Genomic DNA, 23,622 nt, shown 5'->3' with positions numbered 1-23,622 from the left:
TAAGTCATTCCAGTCCCTTGTTTCTTGGGTTGTTGAATCAACTCCATTAAATATTCTATCATTATTAACATAATGAAATACCATATATTATTACCTCCCAGCTATATCCTTGTTGTCCCACTGCACTTTTTCCCTCCTGGGCAACCTTGTGGACAGTTGCCTTCTAAATCCTTTAAGTAACCCAGCCACTCCTTCCCATGGGTACTTCTGACATTGTAATCAAATGGAAGGACCATAATCTCCTTCCTCACATTTGCCCATTCAGCTGCCTAAAATGAGGTTCCTTTGTCAATTTACTCCTACAGCATCATTGCCTCAAGTAGTCTCCTTGCTCCCATAATTTCTTCTGATTAAAAGAACCTTTTATCAGTGTTTTCACCTTTACCACCATCTTTGCAGCTCCTTTATTTCTATTTCTCTTTATTTCTTCTTTTTTCCCAGTTGCAATAACCTCCAGATGATTAGCTTTAGTTAAAGGCCTATCAAAAGTTGTTTTTCACTACTAGTACCTGCATTTATTGCATTCATTTGCATTGTGTTAAAAATATTTAAACACATATGCATTAAAACCCTGGAGACTGCTAAGCAGGCTATGTCCATACCTCAGGTATTATGGTTCTCCATCAAAATATAGCCACAGAGGTCTGCACTAGGTTTCAGAGAACTCTGAATTTCCTAGAGTCATACTCACCATTATAATACTATAGCCTTTGTCTGTGGATGAAGGGGACACTGACTTTCAGCAAGGTAAACTTTATTTTTAGAGCCAGGTAGAGCTGGAATGGTTTCTGGTTCAGTGCTCATGAATTCAAATGCAGGTTCCAAGAGTTACCTCTCTAAAGCCCTAGAAAAGTAATTTTACCTGTTTATTTCTTTATGAGGCTATTACTCCATTTTTGTACTGAAAGAATTAGGTGTTTTAAAGCATTCCCTTACCATGGAAATTCCTTATTTCTAGAAAATGATGGTGTAACCTCTCTCACCTCCTTCTACCCCTTCCCCAAGATCTCCAAACCCCATATGCTATCAAAATGCAGGAGAAAAGTGAATGGGTGTGCAGAGATTTACCACTCTGTCAAAACAGAAGAATAGAAGTCTGTCAAAACAAAAGTCAGGAAGGAAAGAGTTGAGCAGGTAATTTACCCTTATAGTAAAAAAAACCAAAACAAAACAACCAAACAAACAAAAAATCACAGTCATGAATAATTCAAGGAAAACCCCCAAACTCTCCCTTTCCATAGGGAATGTATTCATGAACCTTAAAAAAAAAAAAAAAAAAAAAAAAAAAAAAAAAAAAAAAAAAAAAAAAAAAAAAAAAAAAAAAAAAAAAAAATCAAAGTTATTAGCTACAAATTCACCTCACCAAGAAAGAAAAAATAAAAAGTTCATTAATAGCTCATTAATAATATAAGTCAAGAAAACAAACCAAAACAACCTACTTCCTTCACCTCCTCCCTCTTGCAGGTTTCCTGACCCATCCAGCTGCCAATCCACTCTGAACACCCAGAGCTCTGGGACCCTCCTGCATCCCAGGAAGCAGCCAAAACCTGGCAGCTCTGAGGGAAGCAGACTCTGATACAACCCTTTCCCACTCCAACAGCTGCTGCCAGTCATATCATCACAGGCATGTGAGGAATTGAAAATATCAGCTCAGTTTGACCCTTGGAGGTGTAGATAAAGCGTTTACAAAGTTCTCTCTAAGAAAGTATTTTCTCACAATAAATGTTGTTAAAAGTTTCTTTAAACAGAAGGCAGGATTGAAAAAGAAGAAAAATAATATTTGGTCAAGTTAATTTAAAAAATCAGCAAAGAAGTGGTGTTTCTTTCATGAAATGGCAGAAAGTTGATACTGTTTCTCAAGGTCCTCACTTTTTTTTTCCTTCAAAGTGGGTTGAGATGCAAAAAATAACAAAAAAATATGTAAGATGAAAACCAGAGGAAATTCTTTCCACAAAGATCTAGTAATTTTCTATGATCTGCCCACTTAAGAACCTGAACCTTGTTTTATATGTAACTTTTATGTCCTCAGAATACCTTTTTCTCCTTATAAAAGTCAATCACTTCTCTAATGTAAAATATACTTAGGTACAGCAGATTGTTGCTTAAAGTAACACCGAGTAAGCCAATATATTAAAATGGTTAGCTAGAATTTTCTGCTGAAATTTACAGAAAAAATAATATTGGTAACATGAAAAACCCTTAGCTACATAATATGAAATCCCATATTTCGGAGTAATTCAGATCTGGGATTTTAACTTTTCATTCCTCATTAAGCTTTCTGTCTATTGAAAGATGACCTGTTCTTCACTGATCCTGGGAACAATTATCCACATGCTAAAGTTAATATGCTGTAAGTAATCATTGCAATGACCCTCAGTGCATATAAAATTAAGTATGCATGTATATCCTGGCAAGTTTCAGGCCACAGTTTATTTTATCACACAATTTCTTTTACAGTCAGTTTGTTTAGATTGGAAATGATGAACAGTAAGAGAGGCCTTTGTGAAACTTGGGGTAATCAGAGACAACAACAAATTGGGTGAGTCACCTGCATGGCCTGTCTCTTTCTACAATGTCTGAGCAAATAGCGAGTATTAAAATTTCTTCAATGTCTAAATAAATTGTTCATCTAAAATGCTGCACTAAGAAGGGTCTCCAGCCACTTCTTCACAAAAAGAATTCTCCAGGCCAAGTCTTTTGTGCTTTATCAAGAACTCACCCAATTCTATCAGTCTCTGAAAACACAGAGATCTCCTTGGATAAAACTTGTTGGACACAGCCTGAGAAGAACCTTTGGAAGAAAAATTGTTCTGTCTCTCCTTGTAGCTTCACCAGAAAAAGACCTGGAGGCTTGGTTTCAACTTCCTGAGATAGATGGCAGCAAAGATACTAGCTTGCAGCTTTCTGGTCTTGTGAGTATTTGGAAGCTTGGATCCTGCCAGAAGGGAGGTTCATCACAGGGAAGTCTATGGTGCTCTGCAGCACAAACACTTTTAGTGGAAGAACTTAGGTGTCAGGAATGCAAATTAAAATGCCTATTCTCTACAACAGCTCTCAGGTAACAAGAAATAGTGTTATAAAGGAAAAAAAAAAATATGTGACAAAGAAAAAGAGCAAGAAATATCTCCCAGAAACTTTTGTAAAGAGGAAATAATACTGTTCCCCCTCACTGAAGAACATAATGGTGGCTGGAGAGACTGAGAGACACAACAAGGGACAAAAAGGAAGATAAAAGAAGCAATGCAAAGGAGTTGCAAACTTAGTTTTCCAGTTTTGAAAGGCACTGAAATGTGGCCCTTTTAGCTTATTTGCAAAGCCTGTAGCAAATACAACTAAACAGGGTGGAAGTTTAGCTGTGACTCACTGTATGTAGATTGGACAAAGACCTGATCTTCTTGAAGCAGCAAGATAAAAAGCAACACTTCTATGAAAACAGGTAGCTTTGCATCTGTGTCATTTTACTTAAGTGTCCCATCAAGTCTTCCATAAACTTGTGCAAACAGAATAGATACTGTAAAAAAATAACAGGCATCAGAATTGAGTGTCAGTTCTTGAAATGAAGAAAATTCTTAAAATCACGGTTCATTGAATGCAAGACTCTCAAAGGCTCCTCAAAGACTCAAGTATGTCTTCCTTACAGTCCAATCAGAAAAATAGATAAAAAAATACAAGTCTTCTCCATTTTTCCTCTTATTTACCCTTTAGAACTAAGAAAAACTGTCTCTGTTTCACCAAAGAGAGGGTGAAATTGTGTAAATTTTTGTATGACCAAAGTATGGGGCTAGAACTCCTCAGGCTCCATAAGAACTCTCAATGATGGGGCCATTCCAGATCACCCCCTCACAGTTCCCTGCTGTGAGCCTCCCTCCAAAGTCACCTGTGCCTTTTTTATAACAACATATATTTCTGTGCCTAGAAAGTCTGGCCTCCCCATCTTAGGATCCTCACCTTCCTGTCTTCCTTATTTCCCCCAAGACAAGTCCCTTTTTACAGGAAGTAAATAGTTAATGATCCTTCCCTGTCTTCTCCTCACAGCCTCCTTTGTCATCTAAAGGCTTGGAAGCATCTCCTACAAGTGGCAGCAGCTAAGTATGGTCTAATTTAATGTGTGAATTTCAGCTCATTCTTATTCAACAACAGCACTCGAGCATATGTGAGCAATTCAGCTTGTGGGTAGGTTCTCCTGAAGTCAGCAGGGTTGCAAACACAACTTTTATGTCTTGCTGGATCATATTTACTTCAGAGTTATCTCCTCTAGTGCCTGGCCATGGTGTGAGCAGCAGGAATTGGTTCAGCTCTGAGCAGAAATTTCCCACATGAATTGAAGAGGGAAATTACATACACATGTATATGCATATATGCCTCTGTACACACATGCACAGATATATTTGGGATGCATATCCATCCCACACACATTGCTTCTGACAAGGCATGAACAGTGTAGCTCTTCTTCCAAAGTCCCAGAGAGTTTTATACTGAGATACCATCACACTGACTCAGATGGAAAAAATACCACAAAAATCTTCCAAAGTCTAGCCTAATCCACCAGGCTTGTTCCAAAGGCTTTCGTCTCAGACATAAGGTTTTCATCTGGACACTGACAGACTTTCTGATAGACATCTGATATGGACACTGATAGACTTTACAGTCAGTCTAGTCCTTCCCAGGTAAGTTGTGTCCTTTGAGTATCTCTACCAGACTATCTAGACTTTGTTGTCCTGTCAGGGCCAGGAGCCTGCTATCTCCAGACTTGGCTGGCAGCCTGGCTGCCTCCTGCTGCTGCCTGGGAGCTTTGAGGGAGCCTGTGCTCACCAGCTGCCTGTGCTTCCTGCCAAAGCCCTCGAGGGAACCACAGGCTGCCTGCCACCCCTGCCCAAGCCCAGTGACCCTCCACTCCTCAGAGAGCTGCCATGAGGTCTGGTTCACCAGAGCTTCCTCTGCCAAAACCTTCCCAAGGCCTGCCCACCCTTCAGCCTGTCCCTGAGACCTTGGACAGCCCCGTGCCAGCAGCCACTGCTGCTCTGGTTGCACTGGGCACTGTGGAGTGGCTGCCCCTTGTCTCTTCCAAGCAGCTCTACCACCTGCCCTTCTCCTGCAGATGAGCTATTCTTGCTCACCTCTCCCTTCCCTTGGGTCTCAGCCTGCATGCTGGGTTAGAGTGAGTGTCTCAAGTCCACTTTGTCCACTCTGTCTCCCCAGTTCCTCTCCCAGGGACAAGGGAAAGGCTTTTGCCGCTCACTTTTGCTGGGATTGAAGAAAACCTCCACCTCCCACCACTGCTGCATTCCTCTTCTGCTTTCTTGCCCTTGAAATGCCACATTTCCCAGGTGTTTAGTCCATTCCTTCGCATGCTTTGGGGTCTTAGAACATAAAGGAAGGGCCAATCTGCCAAAGGAAGGGCAGTCACTGCTATTGTCCCATGACAGTTGCAGCTTCAAGCCTTGCCATCTTGCCAGATGTTGCAGAAATACTCAAACAGCTTCTATAACAGTAAGAAAGAAATTTTAAAATGTTTTAAATCTGTTCCACATGACTACTCATAGCACCAGAGTTATTTATTCTAATAAACTGTACTTGTATTTAATGCCATGCAGAAATAGAGTCTGCATATTGAAATGCTTGGAGTGATCTCTTGTTTTCTAGACAGTGCAGGAAAGTGCTACAGTAATAACAGTAATAATTCCTCCTTTTTAAAGAGAAGGTGTTTCTAACCACAGATGCCCTGGGATCTAGATTCACTAGGTTTATGTAGCCCACATTCCCTGGGAGAGAACATTTCTCACTGTTCCCATGGTGTGAGATGCCTGTGAAGGCTTCTGCAAACTTGTCCCTTGTGCCTCATCCCTGACACCCTGCACTGGAGATCCAGAAGGAAGGATTTGCACTCAGCTGTTAACATTGCTTCTCAAATTTTTAACCTGAAGCAAATGTTTAATGAAATATGAAAGGGATGCAAGAGCAGAGGTTAATGCAAAATTAATTTGCCTGAAGAAGATCAGAGATGCCAGGCTCGACTATGAGGCTAGCCATGAAAAAGGTAATTTCAAAATAAAAAAAATATCTAAGACAAGAGAAAGAAGTGTGTAGAGGAAGGAGGAAATAACATAAGAAACAAATAAAGGGAGAGGCATATTTGTCCTGAGTAGTCTTTATCTATTTCTATTATTTCTCGTGCTCTTGAGTTCTAAGCCAAGATCAATTGGGATTAATCAGTTGTATAGAAAACACTGAGAATTCATTGCAGGCTTTTAGAGTTTAAATTTGTTTATTGAGCACAATTTGGTTAGCATCAGGTGCTGAAGTTACAGACACCAACACTAGCATAGAAATTACTTTATTTAGCTCTCAGTTGGAAGTTTCTATAGCAACTGGGTCCTATAACAGAAAGCTGAGTTTCTGGCACACGGATACTGCTGCTGCTAGAGATTGTTAATACTATATTTTTGGAGCACTCAGCTGTTCCTTAATTCTTTCTAAGCTCCAACCCCCTTTTTCTGAGGTCTTTCTTCAGCATAAATCTGCCTGCTTAGTCATACTTGCAATTGTACTTTTTACTCTTAACCCTCCTTCTTTGGTTGTAACAGAAACTTTTTATTTCAGTCCATATTCAGCTTCCTTGGAAGGGAGGCAGAGTGCCCTGTCCTGCATTCTGGGCAGAGCTGGAGGGAAAGGACTGAGATGCTGAAGTTGTCAGGAGTGTCCAGATTAGGATACCTCTCTTGGACCTACTACTGCTTGTGAATTTATACTTAGGGCAAATTCTGTGGATGTAGTTCATGTCCCAGATTCACAACACAATCACACCTTAACCTGAAACCAGCTCGTGCTTGTAGATAGGGTCAGAGTAAAGCTGTTTACACTTGGCTTGCAAAGATCAGAGACCTCATTGCAATTCCTCTGTGTATTGGAAACTCAGGGCTGAGTACCACCCTCAGATATTGAATTCCAACAATCAAACTCCTCAATGCACCTTCTGTCTTATCCCTACATTACTGAGCTGTAGGAGTTGCAGGAGTGCTCCATACAGAGAATTGCATTACTGCAGAGTGAGCAGATGTTTCTTTTACCTGTAAGACATCTTTCTTTATACATCTCTCACAACTGTGAATCAATAGCCTTTCTTAGCTGCTAGATTTATTTTGAGGGGACACACTCAAACCTTTGCATGAGGTGTTGGATGGAGATATAAAACATTGTTAGGAACAGAAGTAGGTGTTTAATTGGCCCAGCAGTTAGCAGTCATTTCGTGATTCCTTTCTTGGTGTGTGGGTTCTGGTTTTGGAGGTTGTTTTTTTGGTTTTTTGTTTTTGTTTTTGTTTTAATTTTTTTTTTAAATTCTCATGTTGTCATTTATGGATAAAACAATGGCAGTTTGAATTATTAGATGTTTATAATCTCTAGTACTGTTTTTAACTTGTCCGGTTTGATTCCCTCTACATCAAAGAGAAATATGTTCTCTGCTCAGAACCCTCTGGAGATGTCCCTTATGCTGTCTTGGAGACCTCTGTCCCACGAGGAAAAGTGCCAGCTATCTCAAAGCCGCAGAAAACAAAATCTCATATCCACAAAATGCTAATTTAAATTTGGTGTCTCTGGCACAGCATAGAACATATACTTTGAGTATGTCTATGCAGGTGTCCACCACAACCACAATTAATTCTTGTGGTTCTTCCCACATGGCAGAGCTTCATTTCACAACTCAGGCAGCAGCTCCAAGAGGGCAGAGAAAGTGAACCTGGCTGTGCACTTTAGGAGAGCTGTAGGAGGGTAAGGACTGTGTGGGCTTTGTGGTTTTATTTCTGCAGAAGGAAGGAATACAACAAACCTGCAGTTAACTACTACTATGTCTGTGTGGGGAGGTGTAGGTGGCTGGGATATTGGCTTTCTCCTTCTGTTATCTTCCCATGCTTTTCACTTTGGCTGTCTCTTATCATGCCTAATAGGGGCTTTTGGTTTTCCATCTGACCTTAATAAAATGGGATCATCCTTGCTAAGGTTTATAGGATTGCTGTTTTAAGTGCTGGCAGTTTGAGAATACCCAGTTTCCCTGTCCTAGGATATTGATCTGAGGCCATGTGTGGGATGCTGCAGCCTGTCAGGATTGTCCCATCAATCCAGGCACATTCTGTCTCTGCCAGCTGTGGTCATTTCATACCTCTTGCAGATCTCTTCCAGGCCATTTACATCTTGTTCTCTAAATTCATAACATCTCACTGCTGAGCTGCTGGGAGGGCCCGTTTTGGAAGAGGAAACCAGAACCCCAGAGAAACCTGTGTTTCCACACAGTGCTGAAGGTGAGCAGAGTCTGGTGGGAAGATTAAAATGCTGGAATCTGTTGCCTTAGAATGATTCTTCTCATCTCCAGTGAGTCATCCAGCATCACACACAATTTCAGCATGACCTTCTGTTGCTCCTTGTGCCCAGGGAGACACACAAACTCAGTAGAGGATGTGCTGCCACCATCTTTTGGCAAAACACTTCTCCCTGCAGCACTAAAAGTTTTCATTTTCCTCTGTTTCACCGTCCCAAGTTTCTGGCTTCTCTCTTAACAACCTTTGAAGAGGTTTTTCGTTTGTTGCTTTTTTTTTTTTTCAAAATGGTACCTGCAAAGGTCATCTATTTTTCTGTTTCTTTCTTGCTTGGAAACAGGAATCATGCTTTAGAATAGAGATGCAAGGCAGCTTTCCAGAGCATGAAAATCCAGTAACTTAACACACTGTGTCCAGCCTGAAAAAAAAAACCAAAAACCAAAAACCAACCAACCAACAAACAAACAAACAAACACAAAAAACCCCACCAAAATAAACCAAAATAAAAACAAACAAACAAAAACAAAATAAAAACAAAACCAAACAAAAACCACAAAAAAAACCCAAAAAAACCCAAACCAAACCAACCAACCAACCAACCAAAAAACCAAAACAAATAAACAAAACCCTCCCAAAAAAAACAACCAAAAAAAACCACAAACCCTGACCAAGAAAGAATTAAAAAAAAAAAAAAAGATAAAAACAAGCCCCAAAAAATTAAACAGAAGAGACTAAAAAATGATAAGACTATATACTGATTTGACTTTTCTGTACGCTGTTTTTCTTTCCTTGAAGATAATTAGGTATGTTAACTATATTTTAAGTTTTCCATGCTAGATGAAGTTATTGCAATTGTATTTCAAAAGACTAGAGGAGGTTCTCTTTAGAAGAAAAGAAAAGAAATAGTAATTGAAAAGCTTCATCAGTTTTTTAGACTTACACATTTTTCCTTCATTAATCCAGACTGATTATTTTTTGCCCATTTCAGGTCATACTTATGCTATGAAACATGTAATTTACAATATAATGTACATTATGTAGGAAAAAAAAAGGTAATTTACTAGACGTGTTAATTGCTTCATGTAAGTCCACTGGGAAAACCCTTCAGTAATAGATCACAGATTAAAAGTGCCTATTTAATGATAGTTTCCAAGAAAAATCATCAGTGAAACACTATGGGGTAAAGACTTTGCTTTATCTTAGGCTGTATCTTAGGATACTGTGTGGCTCTGCTTAGGGCAGAGCATTGTCGTCAGATTGTGCACACAAAAGCTCAGTGGTTCTGGTTATTATCAGTCTTCTTATATTAAGAAAAACCAGTAATTCTTAATGTTTAAAATAGCTTTTTAACTCAAAAATGATTATAAAGACAAACACTGGAGTTAATTTCTTCTGAAAGATGACACATTTTATTTATGGGAAGAGGTAGAATCTAGTTTTTGCAGCTACAAATTTTATGCAAAAACTTAACTGTGAGCATTTCACTTGATGGGAATGTAATGCCACTCATCCAAAAAACCCACTCAAAACTATAAGAAGTGTTGCTTCGCGTATCTGTCTCTCAGGTCAGCTCAGCGTCAGCTGGGCCACCCTGCTAGCTGTGATACGCCCAACAGTACCTTTGCGTGGGTCTTGGCTCCGCAGCACCCTTGCCTTAGCTGTCTCAGCCGTGGTTTGAAAGAGGGGACACTCCAGGCTCAGGGAGAAAAGGTTTTATTCAGGTAACTCAGGGGGCAGCCCCTGGTTCCAGGCCTGTGCCTCTGGGGAGTGACCCCTGGCCTCGGTTACAGGGGGTTTTTGTTCCCCCAAAATCTCAGGGGTGGACACCAGTTACAGAGACCAATCACACAAAGCCAGGTGGGTAAGGTCAAAATGCAATACACAACATTAACAAATCAGGTGAATTTGGGATGTGGTCCTGTGAGACCCACCAATCCCTGTCAGACACCTCTCCTGAAGGTTTTGGGGCCTGGGGGATGGTGGACATGTGGGGGAGAAATACAATGGGATGGGGGAAAATACAATAGGATGATCGAAACCCAGGGCAGAGGATTAGAGTTGTCTTGGCAACTCTTATCAACCTCTGATAAGCACAATCCAAGACAGGGACTTTACCTGGCTAGGGTTAAAGTCCAAATCACACCAAACCTACAACTAAGAAACTTATGATACCATTCCAGCACCCCCACAAAGAAGAATGTTAAAAAATGTCATAAAAAATCTCTAAAAGGAGAAGTTGAGGCATAGAGAGATTATACTATGTATTTTTCAATGAACACACAATTCTTTCCAAATTAAATTTATATGCATTTAAAATTTTTTAAAAGTTGCAATTATCATAGTGTAACCTCACCAAAACTGAACTAAAACTAAACCAATCCTAATTTTGGCATTAATATTTATCTCTGTAATGTGTGTTACATTTTGAGACTCTGGGGTGGTGGACTGAGCTCAGCTTGGTTCATTAAAAAAAAAAACCAAAAAAAGCCTTTTTGCTAGTTCCTTAATATTCTCAGCTGTATTTATCAATTAAGAAAACCAACAGCCTCAGCTGATTCTAGCTTATGAGCACACAAATTTTGAACAACTAAATATATAAAATAGAGATTTACAACGACACTAAGAAAATATAAACCAGAAATAAAACCTGAACAGCAATTCTATATTGAGTTGGAAATCAGTGAAGGTGAGGGGCATCATTGACAAAATTAGAGAAGATATTTTGTTGAAAGACCCAAAAACTAGAAAATAATCAAAGTCTATTGATACTCATTGTCCTGCTTAAGCATTATGAAATGTTATTTGGAATTAAACTGACTACATGGGCATGCCACTTTTAGCACACTTTCTGAGTATTTCCAGTATCATGGAATTACTGGCAGCTAAAATATTGTGGAATTGTCCAATTTAGGCAAATCTTCTGCTGAAGATGTTGACCTTTTGAAAATTGATTCCTTCTGCACATTGGGTTTTACTTCCCCTATCTTGTTTTTCCTTTAGCAATTATTCATCTTTTATGGCTTCCTACAGCTAAAAGCCTCAGCAACAGGAACATTTATTCAAAATCAGAATGGAAGATCTGGTACTTTTCTGTACATTAAAGGAAAAGAAAGTTCAATTTTCCTTCTGAAAAGCACAAGAAAGGCCATTACACTAGATGTAAAGACAGAGAGAAAAAGGGGCTGAATTCCCAAAATATTTGATGGCAGAAGTAATAATAGCAATGAATGAGGCCACATAAATGATTCATGAGACTCATTTTTTTCCTATTGTTGCTAAAAAGAGGCTCATTATTACTCAGAAAAAATGCTTTGTTGGTGATGTAAAAAGAAATCAGTATTTGCTATCAATTACTTTCATTAACACTGGGCCTTTGTACACAGTTTTAGAAATATATTTTATAACAATATAATTTTGTAATTTCATCCCTACCGTGCTTTGAGCCTTCTGAGGCTCACAAATCTCTTTAATACCCCCACTCTTGCTGATAATAAAAAGTCTTGTGGGTGTAGTAACAGCTAAAAATACAATAGTAAATGATTCATATATTACCATTTCAGAGGTCAAAATGGGTAACAAAGAGACCACAAGCACATAAAATAAACATCCCACTGTAAAACAGAGGCAAGTTGTAGCTTCAGGATGATCACTTTGAAGAGATGTGCCTCCTTTAAGGACGTTTTCTTCTTTAGTTTGAAGGCTGTTAGAAATATCTGAACATATGTTCTGAGGCAATGAAATTTCAATGGGATATTATTTCCTTTTAAATCCCAATCCTTAAAACACTGACTTGCAACATGAAACAGCAACAAAAAAGAGTCAAGCCAGGAGTGCATATTTAGCAGAGAGATATAAAGAATAAATAGAGCTAAAACTGCTCTTTTTGATTTTGTAAACAATGTGTCATTAGAAACCAATGAAGACAATAAAGAATGGGATTACTGTGCCCCCATTTGAGAGATTTCAATCAATATTTAAATAGTTTTTGGGAATTCAATGGAAAACAGGGAGCTTTCTCAAACAAGCAATCAAACCAGCCCATTAAGGCTGTAATCACCATTATGCCTGGGTGTTCCTGGGCTTTAGAATAAACTGATTGAGGAAATACTATTGAAGTGGTACCTCTGGCATTTACCTTTCTATTGTTTATGTGTTGGATTTTGGTGGTTTTTTTTCTAATTACTGTGTATTATCTTGCTTTCTCCTCGACTTCTAAATATAATAAATACTTCCTAAATCTAGTTAACAGTTACAGAAAGGAAAATAAAATAATAATAATAAAAAAAATTTTAAAAATACACCGAAACATAACTTTCTTGATAGGGCTACAAATATGTAAAAACCACTATGAGGCAAATGAAGTCAGCTTCACCATTGAAATACAGAGATTCTGAATCATGTCTAATTACTAGTAGACTGTAGAGGCGTTGCTATGAACAATTAGTCTTAATTTACCATAAAAACTTGTTATTGGACCTTCAGAAACAGGAGCTAGTATAGGACCCGTTGTCCATTTATGCCCTGAAGTTGAGACATTAAAAAAAAAAAAAGGGCATTTGAGTAATGTGTGCTTTAAAATCATGCTCTGGTTAAAAACTTAACAGATGAGGTTCAATGTTTCTGTACAAACTGCATAATGGCATTGCAGACATTTGATGAAAGGAAAGAGACATGAGAAATCTTTGCCTCTTTCAGGGAAGCCAGAAAGTTTAAGGAACTTTATTTTGATTAATCAGATGAAAGAAAACACTTGCAGGCAGAGGGGCTGATGTGGGTTGTACCCTCACATGTTCCACAGAACATTTTGCACTGCTCTGTCATGAACAATTTTATAGCTCGACAACAAGGGATCCAGCTGGTTTTGTAGATTATCTGTAAGAAGGAGAAATGCAAACCACAGTGAAAATAAAAGGATTCTACAGTATTCATATATATATATATATTTTTTTTTTCTATGAGGGATGGGTTTTACTTGTTTTTTTTTAAGGCAGTGGATATACTGGGGAAGAGGGGTGAAAATAAATCAATAGATGGAAATCTTGCTCTGAAAGTAGCAAATAGGATCAAAAACTCTGTACTGTTATAATGCTGAGGGGAATGGTAAGCAGGTTTCAAAGCAGGAGAGAAATGCAAATTCGACATCTTACATAACTTCCTACTTTGCACATTAATATTAAAACTGTATAACTGGGATGCAAACTACAACTACTGCTGGGAAGAGGCACTTCCTGTCACAGATAGGTGTATTGAAAAAAACCCTTCTTTTCTGCTCAAATCTTCAACCTTCACACCATAAAATGTTCTAGTCATTGTACTGCCCTGATGAATTCTCAGTTTGGATGAAAGTGGTCTTCTCTGAAACTCTTCAGTTCAGAGAGACTGAAATACATTTACATTTGCTTAAATTACTGGACCACAATTGCTGGAAATTGGGGGTCTAACAGCTACTTTTCCCACTATATATGCTGAAAATCTTCCCAATCAATAGATTATCCTACCTTCTTGCCTTGACCCCTAAAATTTTGGGATAGCTCAAAGATGTATTTGAAGTGAATATCAATTAAATATGCAGAAATAAATTAAAGATAAATGAGAAGTCACAGAAACTTTGACTACGATTGGAGGTCACAGGAAAATTTCAAATTTAAAAAAAAAAAATAGAAGGAGTGATTATAGAAAGGATAAAGCTGAGCACATATCACCAAATTTAGCTGACAATTGACATGTAGCCTACCACTTAAAGCACACTGCATATTAGGTTTTGAATTTCCACAGGGCCAAGATGTCAGGTAAATGTCAAGTTTAGAGCTTTGGAACAGGTACTTAGGTCTATGCAACAGTAATCCAATGCCCAACACAAAAAGTGTGACAATCAGCCTCTTAAAAAGTTCACTAATGGCACTGAAATGTCACTGCTAGGAAAATCTTGGAATATCCTGAGTTGGAAGGGACTCACTCAGTTCATCAAATCCAACTCCTGGCCCTGTCCAAGGTAGCTCCAAGAATCACACCATGTGCCCAAGAGCTTGTTAAGAAGGTTTTCACCTAGAAAATAATAATAAAAAAATACTTCATATAACAATTTGCAATATTTTGCAAGATGTGCTATCCAGAAGACGTGGTTCAGTTGATTTGTCTTTCCATTCCAGGCTCTGCTAGGACTGCCTGTTTCAGGAAACACAATAATATTTCCATTTGTTAAAGGAAGACCTCTAATTACATTTCAAGTAGTTGGAAGAACTAAAGTAATGCTTCTAATGGAATCTTTTACTTTGGATAAACAAAGTCAAACAGCATAAGCTTGCAGGGGAGGAGAGAAACAAAATTTTTTGCTTCTATAGACAGTCCTTCATTAGAAGCAGCAATTTTTAATGAACTCAAATCTAATCCTTTGTCTTGAGAACAGTGAAGCTCATAGTTCTAGATCCTGTGACCCAAATGTCTCAAGTAGTATTGATTCATAAGGCCATTAAGAACCCGAGTCCCTTAATGGAGTAAATGGCATCTTTAATAGGATATCTCCTGCGTGTCTTACCAGAAAATACTTGTGTAATGGCCTAAGTTATGCTGGACATAAGGGGCTGAATAATTGAGTATTGTATTAGGACATAAATATGTAACACAATTCCAAGAAATGACAGTCATGTCCATCCACATCCCGCTCCCATTGCTCACCCCTCAATTACTAGAAATTGCTGGTGCTATTGCAGTTGTAGTTGAAAAGAAGAAATACATGGACATGGCTGCTACTTACACCATCCTTGAGCATAATTTGCAATGTTATGCATTAGTGTTCAATATCTACAGAATTTAACTTGGAAAACAGGAAGGTTTTGTGAAGAGATAGAAAGCTGACCAAAAGGAAGCCAAAAAGAAGAAAGCAGAAATTGAAGGTAGTGATTCCATTTACAGCTTTAGGTAACATACTGCACAGGTGTAAAAGGTAAGTGCCAGGCATTACCTTTTATTGTTCATTTAACAGAAGAAGGAGCTTGGAAATTGAAAGAAATGGCAATTGTGAATAATGTAGTCAGCATCAGAGACATCTTGAAGCTTATGGTAGACAAAGCATTGCAGAACAGGACCAGTTTAAAGTTTATGACTGAAGGAAAAAAAAGCATGAATTAGCAACAGAGGAAATGACCAGAGGCTGAATTAACAGGGACAAATTTTTATATTATTTTTGAAATCATATTGATATATTTTCTGTTTAAACTGGAAGATAAATTTGGTAAGCTTAATTCAACAGCATGAAAGCAAAAGGAAGTACAGCTTTAGCTATTGAACTTAATGCCTAGAAAATTATTTAAAACACCTAAAAAGTTAGAGATCTCAGATCTGAAAGGCAATATCAAACAAAAATTGTTGTTTTAAACAATAGCTACAAATTCAAGATGTTTCCTTTGCTAGGAGAACTGCACCAGTTTACCAGGTTAGTTAATCAGTTTACCAGTTAGAAGTGATCATTCATTCTTTCAGAGGCAAGAGACTCATTGAAATCTAGCCACAAGTTTCCTGTTCTGAAACAACCTGAGCACACATGAGGACAGAATTTAATGGTCAATTGTTTGTTCACACTCTGATAACCACCATTATCATAATGCTAAACACTAAAAAAGCAATTTATTTTGAATAGCTCTTAAGTCATGATCATAAGTGACAGCAGTAGGATTACCTATGAAATCAGTTAAAGAAAAACTCATGTTGTGTAAGATAATAACCTTTATGAAAACTTCAGCTGATGCCAATGGAATTATTTGCAAAGTAAGTTATACATGACAGAATAAAACCTTTCATAGAAACACAAATAAAATTTTAAATTTTTGCCTTTTTCCCCACAAGGAAAAAAAAGTCAAACCCAAGGTAACACAAGTAAAAAACCTTAGGTGGTTTATTACTAGAACTCTAAATTATAATAAAAACATAATTTATTTTATATATAAGAATAGTGAAACACAGTGATAATCATAACTACCAAAAGAGCAAGGCAATAGGAACTTAAAAAATTTAACCAATGTTTGCTTAAATTCTGCTCTGAGAAAAACAAATCCTGTGGGCTCAAGAAAGAATGAGGCAAGCCTGCTCTTCCAAGAAGAAAAATAACTAGCAATCTCTACAGAAAACCACTGAACATGTGGCTGAACATTTAAATGATATCATTATAGTCATGGATAATTGCCAGAAAATGATGATTATATGAAAATCAGCATACATTTTCAGGCAAAATTCAGGCCAATTTTGTCTCAAGACAGTTTTCTCTCCATTTCCCCTGCCCGCCTTATCTTCCAGAAGTGCTCTTTGTGCAGCAGCAAGTTGAGAGATGAGGAATGTCTGTGTTACACTTCTTAAAACACTGGGAATCTCCTGGGAAAAAAAAAAAAATGTTCTCATGAGCCATCTCCAAAGAGCAAGACACTTTGTCTAAACTTCAGTGGTTTAATTAGGTTAATTTAAGTTTTAAGTCTGAAGTCAAAGGTTCTTTCCCAGATGTGAAATGTTTTTTACCAACCCCCCTGGAAAACATTCAAGTTGCTGCTTCCTAATAGCAACATTTGTTCCTATCCAAGCACTGCTGTGGCAGACTGTGAGAAATTACAAGATGCAAGTGGGAATTAATATTGCAATTAAAGGTTTTGAGTTTTGAAAAAGATTAAATAAACAGATTTAATCCACATTTTTCTTAATTGAAAACAATTAAAAAGCAGAAGCAAAAATTAATGCAAACACAATCTACAAAATTAAGAACTGATGGTAAGAAGAATTTGTCTCTCAAAGGGGACCAAGCACATCAAGAAAATTACTTTAAAGAGTGAATTGAAAAAAGAAATAGATAAATTAGCAAATGGAGATGTGGGATAGAGGCAGAAAGAATCTGGGAACAAAAATAACTCATATTTGTTTGGTTTAGAAGGAATGACTTAGATCATGGTTTTGTTGTTTTTATATCCAGCAAGGAGGTATTGTGCTCACTTTAAGTAGGACAAATACAGTAAATAAATGGACTGTAGAGCCTGGGATAAAGAAGTAACAATTTATTGTCTGGTTTCTGTTTTGAACCTCTGAGAATCATATGATCTTACATTTGTACCAAAAATCACTCATGTAGGGAATGCTGGAAGGCAAAATATTCGTGGGAAAAGTTCTAGGCAGAAGAATAGGAACTGGTTGAGACCATCAGTGAAAAGTGAGAAGATAATATAGTGTTCAATCAATTGGGCAGTCAAGCACAACTGTGTAAGGCCAAGGAAGGAATTGTATTCCAGGGAGACAAAAGCCCCTCTGACTCCTACCTCAGAAGTAAAGGGAGTGACAATCTATTACCAACCAAATTGATTGCAAAATTGAAGTGCAGTAGAAATGTCACCAAAAGTAGTTTCCATCTTCATATCTTCTACTACTTTTAGAATTCTCTTACTGTCTCTGTTTTGTCATCCCACTATTGAGGTTATTTGCTGACAGTAATGGGGAGTCTGAGCAACAGTGTTCACCCAGCTTATAACACACTGAAAATGTTTACTGAAACAGCAGTGTAATAATCCCTTCAGGTGTCTGACTTGAGTAAACCTGATTAAAAAACAGCACATACATTGCACAAAATCCTTAGCGGTACTGAGGTTCGTGTCATGTCAGGTGTGAGAAATAATGAAGCAGAAATTCACACAAACTTCAGACCCAACCATGGAATATCTTCCCAGGTAGAAAGTTAGAGGTAAGACAGACAACCAGCAATGCTGATCCAGGTGGGATGCTGGGAGCAGATTCAGAGGAGAGATACAGAACACAGGATCTATTAAGCAATAGAGGAAAAGGGCAGATTCTGTTAACAAGACATCAGGAGGAAGTGGGAAGTGATATTCACCAAAAAGTCCAGTTGTCTTTCCTCATGGAAAGACATGAACATCCGTGCTGATTTAAAAGCATGTTGGTTTAACCACAGATCTTAAACATAAATAATTCTGCAAAATGAATTTAAATCATCGAATAGTTTGGGTTGGAAGGCATCTTCTGAGCTCACCTAGTCCAATCCTCTTGTCAGGGGCAGGGACACCTTCCATTAGACCAGGTTACTCAAAGCCCCAGCCAACCTGGCCTTAAAAACTCTAAATGATGGGACATCTACAACTTCTCTGTACAATCTGGGCCAACTTCTCACCATCTTTATGCTAAAGAATTTCTTCCTTAAGTCCCATTTATGCCTATTCTCTTTCAGCTTAAAATCATTGCTCTTTGTCCTGTCATTATGGACCTTGGTAAAAGTCTCTCTTTGTCCTCTTATAATCCCCCTTTACATATTCAAAATCTAAAATGCTCCTACTTATATACTTCAGGTATACAACCACACTGTCTCACCAATGATTTCCTTCAAATAATGTTCCACAGCCTGTCCAAATTTCACTTATAGAAAATGGAGCTTGTGAGGGTCAGTGTTTCACAGGAAAATAATACAGTGACTTACGTTCTATTGTAGGGTTATTGATTTCTGCTAAAAGTTCTAAAGAGGCCTAATATGCATTTTTGATGTTTATGAGTCCTCTTGGTTATCTCTTTTCTCTTTAGATCTCTTATTCTATTAGCATCCATAATTATGCACTGTCATCAGGCTTTTTAGCCTTTCCAACTATTGTTCTGTAAAAACTGCATTAAAATACTTAGGCTGTTGGTTTTTTGTTTGTTTTATGGTAGAAAATATCAGAGAAACCTTTAAGCTTTGCTTTGCCTGCAGACTGGCTTTCACTTAGAAGGAAAGTTTAAGATATATTTCAAAATTTTAATTACAATTAAAAGCTTTCTGCTTTACCTAAAAAACTCAAAAGAACAGGAGATAATGGCTACCTTAATTTTTTCAATTAAATGTTGCAATGACACATGCATACATAAATGTATAAGATATACAGATGCTAAAAATATTGATTTATCTATACTTTTCCCCAGTACAGGACTGCAATCTGTTGAAATTGAAGAGTGAAATCAGGATGGAAGAAGAACACATGGACCCATCTTTCCTCTGCAAGGAGCAGAGGGAAAAATCCCTTGTCAGTACCTGAGTTTGATAAATTACTCAAATTCATTCTTAGGTTTTACAATGCAAAGTTTCTGCTCCTCCTTCCACCTACTGAATCCCATTCATAATCATGAGTTAATCCTCTTTAAAATTCTCAAAAATGGCAGGACTAGAAAAAGCCTTTCCAATGCCTGTGTTGTAACTCTCAAGGACTCTTATCTGTTTCAGATCTTTTCTTTTGAAATCTTCCTTTTGTCAAGGTCTCTCAGCAGAAATCTGGCAACAGAGTTCCTACCAAGGAAGTCTTGAAAAATGGCAAAAAGCTTCAAAATGCAAACACGTTCAAAACACTGACATACAAATTATTATTTTTTAAGCATAACAATTTTATTGTAACTTCTTATGATCTTTTACAACCAATTATGGTATGAAACACCACCATAAAATCATTGTTTGTGGTCTGGTTGAATTTACTGAAAAGTTTACTGTTAGGGCAGCCTAAAAATCTCTGACTCTTTTCCAAGTGTCCATGCCATGTTTTTGGGAAAAAAGTTATTTCTTCACAGCACAATAAAATTTCTCCCTGCCATAGAACCTTTATTTCAATCATATTACTAGAATTCCCTAGAATTCAAAACTCCTAGACTGTTCTGTAAGATGGAATGTAGTATTATTACACTTCAGATGCAGCCACTATTGCTACAGTTTGGAAGTCAGATTATATGGTGTGTATCCTGATGAAAAGCAAGGACCATTCCCTCGCAAAAGATAATGTATTTCCTTAAATATTTATCTTTATATCATACTTAGACACATACAGAAACAAGTGTGGTGTATCCAAAACAGGCAGAGTTTGTTTTATTTTGTGACTGAATATTTCAATAATGCAAAGCAAATAAACTAAAAGGCAAACTCTGAAAATGCCTACTCCAGTCCTGCTAGATTTCCCTGCAACCTTGAAAACTTCCACATGAAGCCTTACATCTAGCTAGACTGAAAAAGAGCAGATGACAAGCTCCTCAATATCCAGCTTGCTGGAGTTTGGGAAGAATAGGCTGATGAACAAAATAAAGTCAAATTTCCTTGCATCACAATGGAAAATATGCAACTGCCCAAACTGTGCTGCTCAGACAAGGCACCGCCACAAAATATTCCAGTGAAGAAGGAGGAGATGATCCTTATTTCTTTACCATATTGTGAGGAGGAGACAAAGGCTGACTGAAACAGCCTTCTCAAGAGCACTAATGGGATTTTCAAGAACACAAATGAGATTTACATAGGTTTACACTTCCACATGGGCCAGTAGGCTTTGGAAATTTGTGTTGCTTAAGCAGCTGGTGCAGAAAGCATGAGAAGAGTTGACAACAGAAAATCATCTGAAATAAAAGGTGCAGGAACACTGAGAAGGACAGGCTGACCCACAGCTGTTCTGAAGTTGATGTCTAATTACTCCCAGGCCTCAGTCTGTCATCACCCATGCCAGGTGTTAGTTGTATACATACCCTTTGTTCTGCCATTTCGTCTACTTGTCAACAAAATCCAAATGTCTGTCCAAAATTCCTCACCCTAGGAGCTGCTAAATGGATAAGGCAATGAAACTGTTCCAGGTTTGGCTCTTTCCACAACACATAACCCTCAGAAACTGTCTGATCACGTTCTACAATTTCAGGTAGTTCCACATGCCATCACACTACCCTTGGGCACGTATGACACATGCTGTAAAACATCACTCTGCTGAGCTGCAGCACTGTCCTCAGGTTGTTTCCAACAGTTTGAAAAGAAAAGAAGGCAAAAACAAAAGGCACATGGAGTTTAAAGTTGACTTTAAGGCTGAGAAATGGGGATTTGAACAACACTGCCCTACCTGGATGCAATTAGCAGTTTCTGTGTTGCCAAAGATTGGTAATCATTAGTGCAATTTACAATATTAGAAGGCCACGGTCACATCAGACACCAATGTTATAGCGATATCCTGTCATTTGAGGAATCAGAACTGCTTCTTTTTTTCAGGATATTTTTTCAGTGCTAGTTATATCTTTTCAGTCTGGCTCAGGGCTATCAGAGTGTCTGCACTACTTCATGTCCTTAATCCAAAAATGATTTCTATAGTTAACACAGACCTGCAGTAGTTAAGACTAATAAAGAAAAACAATAGTCGAGGTCAAGAAGAGAGAAATTTTTGCGCAAACCTGCAGAATTTTATTCCATTCAAAAGAAATTTGCGTTGATTTTGATGTTCCTTCTGGTGAGGTTGTTGTAGCCGTGGCATCACAGCAGCATAAATCCTTGTGCTGCCTTGGCTGGGTGGGTTGGACCCCTTTGACAAACCCAGGTGGGAGGAATTCTGGCTATTCCACACATCCTTGGCAGCAATTCCAGCCAATCCTTCCTTAGTCCACACAGGTGGGAGGGGGCACGGGAATTCTCAGACCGTCTCTTAAATCTTGCCTTTTACAATGGGTCAGAACCAGTGGGGAAAATACGATCTTCAGCAAGTTTGGACAGCTCTGTAAAAACCAAAATTTGGTTTGAGTGCTCAGAAAGGTCCATCACACTGAAAATTAAACAATGATGTAATTTACATTATTTTTAAATTAGAAGGGAAAATATAATTAATGCTTAATTATTTTCTAATGTCTTCATTGATTTATCAATTTTAGTGTCAAACTGAAAGAATTATGTCCACCATATTTGTTCACAGCAATGCCAATATTAAAGACCCTCCTTTGATTATTTTGCTTAAAGAAAATTTTGGTATGTTCATATTAAATAGTTTTTTGATTTTATTTCCTATTGAAAAATGTCTGGCTTGGTCAACTGGAGATGACAGATTGGCTGACTTTTAAAGCATATGTTGAGGGAAAATTCTGTGATGATCTTTGGAATAAAAAAAAAGGAACACTCCATAAAGGATGAGAAACAATAGTAGTATTTAGTAGGAAAAAGTCAGATTCTTTCTTTCACCCACTGGAAATAAATATAATTTAAACCAGAAAAAGTATCTGTGTATATTTTAGAGCAAAAATCTACACAAGGAAGGAAAATCTGAAATAATTACCTTTAATATGTTAAAACACCCAAAGAAAAGAAATTGCACAAAAAACTATCTCCCTGGGGATACTTTTTATTAATTTCAGTCTTTGTTGAGAATTCAGTGAACAGAATTTTCTTACACAGTTTGTTCAGTTTTAGCTGACGTACATGGAAATTTTTATATGTGTTCTAAAATGGAGCTACTTGAACAAAACAACATATTGACGTTATCATCTCTTGTAATGATTCTGTGGTCCCATGACCAGAATGAAGTAAGAAAACAACTAAAATGTCAAGTGCTTATTGTCAGAGACTTCCATGGGAATTAGCAGCCCTGAATTTTTCAATAAATCCTTTAAGGAGCATGAAATTTGCACCCAAACACAAACAATTCTAATAACTCTGCACAAGTTAGTCAAACTTTCTTTAAATTCTTTTGGCATTTTTATATGAATAAACTGATTTTTAAAATGAAAGAATGAGGAGGCAATGAGACTGAGAAAATGGAAAAGAAAAACCTATATGTATTTTCTTCCAAACCTTGGAGTTATATAGCATTTTAAATAATCATTCAAACACATGGGAAGGTGTTTCTCTATTCTAATGTACTGAAAAAAGTCTATCTATAACTAGGTAATATAAATTCCCATTGCAATGATACTGGAGTATGATGATTTCCTTCCTGATTTTGTATAAATAATAAAGGACTGCTATGAGGGACAGTTTTCTTGCAACTAGCTCAAGCAAGAATAGCAAATAACACCATCTAATCTGGAGAGAAATATTTCTGTTCTGAGTAGGTGTTTAAATTTTTTTAAAGATCAGTTTGCTTTTATTATAGGATTCAATTTTTGTGCTTTTTTTGACTATATTACCTCTTGGAAGATCAGAAAAAAAATCCCAATTTATATTTATAAGTCTTTCATCTGCACTCAAATCCACAGACACAAAGTTGTTATGCTTTTTGACTGAGGCAGGTTTTAAATCAGTTTATACTGAATCTTAGAGGACAATGATTTTTCAAGTTACACAGTGGAGCTGTTACAATCTGCAACTGTGCTGACAAACCCTGTACCACAAAATACAACTCAATTATTTAATGCTTTCCAAATAAATTGATATTTATTGTCACAGTGAAAAATACAGCAAACCCACACAGATAATCTCTTTTGACTACAAGCTCCAGTTCAGTTCCACCTACCTACTGGTTGGTCCCAAGGAAATCCCTTGTGCTTTACCTTGAGTATATGTAAAAAACAAAAAAAGTATGTTTTCAAC

The 23,622-nt window shown here is 37.5% G+C and overlaps 1 long non-coding RNA gene across 1 annotated transcript in view; it reads left to right on the top strand.

The window, feature by feature from the left end:
- The window catches only part of LOC310905858, a 484,835-nt gene that overhangs the window by 90,641 nt on the left and 370,572 nt on the right, over positions 1–23,622 (top strand). The window lies entirely within an intron of this gene.

Source organism: Zosterops lateralis, assembly GCF_965231275.1.
Source record: "Zosterops lateralis genome assembly, chromosome: 2".
NCBI classification, from domain to species: domain Eukaryota; kingdom Metazoa; phylum Chordata; class Aves; order Passeriformes; family Zosteropidae; genus Zosterops; species Zosterops lateralis.
This window is presented reverse-complemented; position numbering and strand designations above follow the sequence as displayed.